Source organism: Rhinatrema bivittatum, chromosome 3 (assembly GCF_901001135.1).
Source record: "Rhinatrema bivittatum chromosome 3, aRhiBiv1.1, whole genome shotgun sequence".
Lineage (NCBI taxonomy): Eukaryota > Metazoa > Chordata > Amphibia > Gymnophiona > Rhinatrematidae > Rhinatrema > Rhinatrema bivittatum.
The window spans coordinates 8,308,575-8,315,382 of record NC_042617.1 but is presented as its reverse complement, the minus strand read 5'-3'; positions in this window follow the sequence as shown (position 1 = coordinate 8,315,382).

Here is a 6,808-nt window from a genome sequence, read left to right as displayed (position 1 = left end):
AACACCACAGCTTCTTACCTAGGGCAGAAAACAAAGCACTCAGAGCTAACAAAATGTCAGCGTTTCCATTTTTAGGAAACAGACATTGGTGGCCGCCAAGTGAAGAAGTAGGAGCCTCTTGCCGGCAATGTCTCTGGCGGCCTGACACACACACCATGGCACCTGTCCCTGGAAAGGCCTCCCTCCATCATGGGAAACCTGTAATTCTCTTGTGCTTGAAAGCTGAGAATAGAATGACCTTTGAATGTCGGCAGGCCTCTAGGACTGGCTCTGCAAATAGTGGAGTGAGAGTACGTCTGTTTGTTTATATGTATGTGGGTGTTAAGGGGGAATGATTTTATAGTGACCTCACCATTAGCTTTTTTCTGCTCTTCTCCCTCCTGTGTCCATACTTTCTTTCCCCCTCCTCTTCCTTTCATATCATGTTTGCTTCTTCTCTACCAGCAGTGTTTCTGCCTCCTCATCTCTCTTCCTGACCTCTCCTCGTGTTTTGACGTACTTGATATGTTGGGGGTTATTTTCAAAAGCATGTACGCACATACAATCTGGTTAAATGCACATAAATGGCTCTTTGAAACTAGTCCCAGTGGGCATGTGTAGAGCACAGTGTTGCATGTCCTATTTCTGTGGGGGGAAGCTCAAACTCTGTGTCATAAAACACGGGCTGGACACACATTTGAGATTTTGAAAATAAAAGTTTACTATTCAAGCTTGTTCAGTGGAAATGAATTGGTATCAAGTACATTTGCTCCTTGTCACATCCATAATCACAGCAATGAATCCAGTCCAAAATGATCTGTGTCCGTGGCCCCTTAATGTTTTCCCAGAGTCCCCTGTTTTCTCTTGGATGGAATATAGGCTGCCTGGGGTGCACTGTAAAGGGTTTTCCTAGAAACATAGAAACTTGACAGCAGAAAAATACCTTATGGCCCATCTAATCTGCCCATCCATCCGATTAATTTAGCTATATATTTCCCATCACTCCCTCAGTGATCCACTGTTTTCTTGAATTCTGATACTGTTTTTGTCTTCACAATAAGAATATAAGATAGTGCCATACTGGGTCAGATCAAATGTCTGTCAAGCCCAGCATCCTGTTTCTAACAGTGGCCAATCCAGGTCACAAGTTCCTGGCAGGATCCCACCTCCACTGGGAGGCCGTTCCATGCAACCAGCACCCTTTCACCCTCATCCCATGACCCCTCGATCAAGAGCCTCCTTTCCACCGAGAAAGGCTCAGCTCCTGTGCTTGCAAACCTTTGCATAATGCCTGGGGTCCACTTCTTGATCCTTAGATCTCCAGTCTTCTCCTTTTCCGTTTTCCTGGCTGAAACTTGAGTATGGCTTCCCAGATTCCTCCTTACTTCCCAGTCAATATTCAATCCTTTACTTTACACTTCTCTTAGATGGCACAGGAGATCTTTTCACCTGAAGGAGCAAACAGACAAAAATCCTTCATCTTCCCACTCCTCTTTCTACGGCAAGAAGGTTGGACAAAAACTTTCTTCCAAATAAACTTCCACGCACATTCAAAACACATAAAAATCACAGCAAATTGATCTATTTATTTATTTGTTTGAAATCATTTATTACCCACCCTTCTTATGTTCAGAACAGGCTACAATATGAACACAACACAATGAAATGAGCCAGACTGGAAGAGAACATTACATAATTCTTCAGTAAGGGGAGGGGGAGCAACACATAAACACAAGGAAGTTCAGTCTCTCATGACCTAAAGACAGCTATGTAGTATTCCCTGAGGAGGGATATGTCGGAGGTAATCCATTATCGTTTAGGTTTGGGAAAACGTTTTGGAAGAGGAAGGTTTTTAGAGCTTTTTTTTTTAAAGAATATTCTTTCTCAGAGACATCTTCCTTCCTCCGGTAGGCTGTTCCATAGGACAGGACCTGCAGCAAAGAAAGCATGTTCTTTGGTTTCATCAAGGCGAGTAAGCTTAGGGGATGGGACATCTAATAGCATTAGGTTTGCTGATCTGAGGGGTCGTGAGGGAGTGTAAATTCTAAATACAGGAGTGTATGATCATGGTGTGATTGTACTGAATACGGTAAGAGATTGGGAGTCCATGTAGTGATCCAAGTAACAGAGTGATATGTTTGTGAACGAGAATGCTAGTTAGAAGTTGGTGATGTCCTTTCTTGGATTACAAACTGGCTAAAAGACAGGAAACAGAGAGTAGGATTAAATGGACAATTTTCTCAGTGGAAGGGAGTGGACAGTGGAGTGCCTCAGGGATCTGTATTGGGACCCTTACTTTTCAATATATTTATAAATGATCTGGAAAGAAATACGACGAGTGAGGTAATCAAATTTGCCAATGATACAACATTGTTCAGAGTAGTTAAATCACAAGCATATTGTGATAAATTGCAGGAAGGCCTTGTGAGACTGGAAAATTGGGCATTAAAATGGCAGATGAAATTTAATGTGGATAAGTGCAAGGTGATGCATATAGGGAAAAATAACCCTTGCTGTAGTTACACGATGTTAAGTTCCATATTAGGTGCTACCACCCAAGAAAGAGATCTAGGTGTCATAGTGGATAACACATTGAAAACGTCAGTTCAGTGTGCTGCGGCAGTCAAAAAAGCAAACAGAATGTTGGGAATTATTACGAAGGGAATGGTTAATAAAACGGAAAATATCATAATGCCTCTGTATCGCTCCATGGTGAGGCCCCACCTTGAATACTGTGTACAATTCTGGTCGCCGCATCTCAAAAAAGATATAATTGTGATGGAGAAGGTACAGAGAAGGGCGACCAAAATGATAAGGGTAATGGAACAACTCCCCTATGAGGAAAGACTAAGAGGTTAGGACTTTTCAGCTTGGAGAAGAGACGACTGAGGGGGGATATGATAGAGGTGTTTAAAATCATGAGAGGTCTAGAACTGGTGGATGTGAATCGGTTATTTACTCTTTCGAATAATAGAAGGACTAGGGGACACTCCATGAAGTTAGCATGGGGCACATTTAAAACTAATCGGAGAAAGTTCTTCTTCACTCAACACACAATTAAACTCTGGAATTTGTTGCCAGAGGATGTGTTTAGTGCAGTTAGTATAGCTGTGTTTAAAAAAGGATTGAATAAGTTCTTGGAGGAGAAGTCCATTACCTGCTATTAATTAAGTTGACTTAGAAAATAGCCACTGCTATTACTAGCAACGGTAACATGAAATAGACTTACTTTTTGGGTACTTGCCAGGTTCTTATAGCCTGGATTGGCCACTGTTGAAAACAGGATGCTGGGCTTGATGGACCCTTGGTCTGACCCAGTATGGCACGTTCTTATGTTCTGTATGATCTGCAATGGACGGGCTGCGTACAATGGTACACCTGCTAAGAGAGAGTTACAATAGTCTATACCGGAGAATAGTAGGGATTGAAGGACCGACCAGAAATCAGAGTGTTCAAGAAGGGGATTAAGGTGACAGAGTACATGTAGTTTGTAGAAGGAGGAGTTGGTAATGGTTCTTATATAGTTATGCATGGAGAGTAAGGGGTCAATTATGATACCCAGATTGCATACACTTTGGGAGATAGTGATGGAATGGGTATCGAAAGAGAAATTGTTGGGTATGTTTTCAACAAGAGAATATGATAAAACAATGATTTCTGTTTTAGAGATGTTGAGGGCTAATTCGTTGCTGTAGAGCCATTTTTGGATGGTTGTAAGACAGTGGATAAGGAAAGATTCCATAAGGACCCATGTTTCTTTCAGAGGAAAAAAGAATTGGATATCATCACCATAGATCAGGGGTCGGGAACCTTTTTGGCTAAGAGAGCCATGAACGCCACATATTTTAAAATGTAATTCCTTGAGAGCCATACTAACTACAACCCCCTACTCTCCTCACGCCCCCAAGACCTACCAAATTAATTTACTACAACCCCCCATCCTCCTAAACCCCCACCCCCCCCAAGATCTGCCAAAAATACCTGGTGATCCAGCGGGTGTCCAGGGCTCGCAGACAAATCTTTAATAAAAAAGTAAAAATCTAACAAAACCCCCCACCCTCCTGACACCCCCCCCAAGACCTCCAAAATTAATTTACTACAACCCCCATCCTCCTGTCCCCCCCAAGACCTGCCAAAGTCCCTGGTGGTCCAGCGGGGGTCCGGGAGCGATCTCCTGGACTTGGGCTGTCTGCTGCCAGTAGTCAAAATGGCGCCGACGGCCCTTTGCCCTCACTATGTCACTGGGGTCGACCAATGGCGGCGGTAGACCCTGTGACATAGTAAGGGCAAAGGGCCATCGACGCCATTTTGATTACTGGCAGACGACGGCCCTTTGCCCTTACTATGTCACAGGGGCTACCGCCGCCATTGGTCGACCCCAGTGACATAGTGAGGGCAAAGGGCCGTCGGCGCCATTTTGACTACTGGCAGCCGACAGCCCAAGTCCAGGAGATCGCTCCTGGACCACTCCTGGACCCCCGCTGGACCACCAGGGACTTTTGGCAGGTCTTGGGGGGGGGGGCGTCAGGAGGGTGGGGGTTGTAGTAAATTAATTTTGGAGGTCTTGGGGGGCATCAGGAGGGTGGGGGATTTTGTTAGATTTTTACTTGCACACCACTGGCAGCAAGGGAGCACAGGACTTGGTGAGAGAGGTAACGGTGGTGGGGCCACTTGGCAGTAGTGATCATAATATGATCAAATTTGATTTAATGACTGGAAAAGGAACAGTGTGCAAATCCAAGGCTCTCGTGCTAAACTTTCAAAAGGGAAACTTTGATAAAATGAGAAAAATTGTTAGAAAAAACTGAAAGGAGCAGCTACAAAAGTAAAAAATGTCCAAGAGGCGTGGTCATTGTTAAAAAATACCATTCTAGAAGCACAGTCCAGATGTATTCCACACATTAAGAAAGGTGGAAAGAAGGCAAAACGATTACCGGCATGGTTAAAAGGGGAGGTGAAAGAAGCTATTTTAGCCAAAAGATCTTCATTCAAAAATTGGAAGAAGGATCCAACAGAAGAAAATAGGATAAAGCATAAACATTGGCAAGTTAAATGTAAGACATTGATAAGACAGGCTAAGAGAGAATTTGAAAAGAAGTTGGCTGTAGAGGCAAAAACTCACAGTAAAATTTTTTTTAAATATATCCGAAACAGAAAGCCTGTGAGGGAGTCAGTTGGACCGTTAGATGATCGAGGGGTTAAAGGGGCACTTAGAGAAGATAAGGCCATCGCGGAAAGATTAAATGATTTCTTTGCTTCGGTGTTTACTGAAGAGGATGTTGGGGAGGTACCCGTAATGGAGAAGGTTTTCATGGGTAATGATTCAGATGGACTGAATCAAATCACGGTGAACCTAGAAGATGTGGTAGGCCTGATTGACAAACTGAAGAGTAGTAAATCACCTGGACCGGATGGTATACACCCCAGAGTTCTGAAGGAACTAAAAAATGAAATTTCAGACCTATTAGTAAAAATTTGTAACTTATCATTAAAATCATCCATTGTACCTGAAGACTGGAGGATAGCAAATGTAACCCCCAATATTTAAAATGGGCTCCAGGGGCGATCCGGGAAACTACAGACCGGTTAGCCTGACTTCAGTGCCAGGAAAAATAGTGGAAAGTGTTCTAAACATCAAAATCACAGAACATATAGAAAGACATGGTTTAATGGAACAAAGTCAGCATGGCTTTACCCAGGGCAAGTCTTGCCTCACAAATCTGCTTCACTTTTTTGAAGGAGTTAATAAACATGTGGATAAAGGTGAACCGGTAGATATAGTATACTTGGATTTTCAGAAGGCGTTTGACAAAGTTCCTCATGAGAGGCTTCTAGGAAAAGTAAAAAGTCATGGGATAGGTGGCGATGTCCTTTCGTGGATTGCAAACTGGCTAAAAGACAGGAAACAGAGAGTAGGATTAAATGGGCAATTTTCTCAGTGGAAGGGAGTGGACAGTGGAGTGCCTCAGGGATCTGTATTGGGACCCTTACTGTTCAATATATTTATAAATGATCTGGAAAGAAATACGACGAGTGAGATAATCAAATTTGCAGATGACACAAAATTGTGCAGAGTAGTTAAATCACAAGCAGATTGTGATAAATTGCAGGAAGACCTTGTGAGACTGGAAAATTGGGAATCCAAATGGCAGATGAAATTTAATGTGGATAAGTGCAAGGTGATGCATATAGGGAAAAATAACCCATGCTATAATTACACAATGTTGGGTTCCATATTAGGTGCTACAACCCAAGAAAGATCTAGGTGTCATAGTGGATAACACATTGAAATCGTCGGTTCAGTGTGCTGCGGCAGTCAAAAAAGCAAACAGAATGTTGGGAATTATTAGAAAAGGAATGATGAATAAAACGGAAAATGTCATAATGCCTCTGTATCGCTCCATGGTGAGACCGCACCTTGAATACTGTGTACAATTCTGGTCGCCACATCTCAAAAAAGATATAATTGCGATGGAGAAGGTACAGAGAAGGGCTACCAAAATGATAAGGGGAATGGAACAACTCCCCTATGAGGAAAGACTAAAGAGGTTAGGACTTTTCAGTTTGGAGAAGAGACGACTGAGGGGGGATATGATAGAGGTGTTTAAAATCATGAGTGGTCTAGAACGGGTAGATGTGAATCGGTTATTTACTCTTTCGGATAGTAGAAGGACTAGGGGACACTCCATGAAGTTAGCATGGGGCACATTTAAACTAATCGGAGAAAGTTCTTTTTTACTCAACGCACAATTAAACTCTGGAATTTGTTGCCAGAGAATGTGGTTCGTGCAGTTAGTATAGCTGTGTTTAAAAAAGGATTGGATAAGTT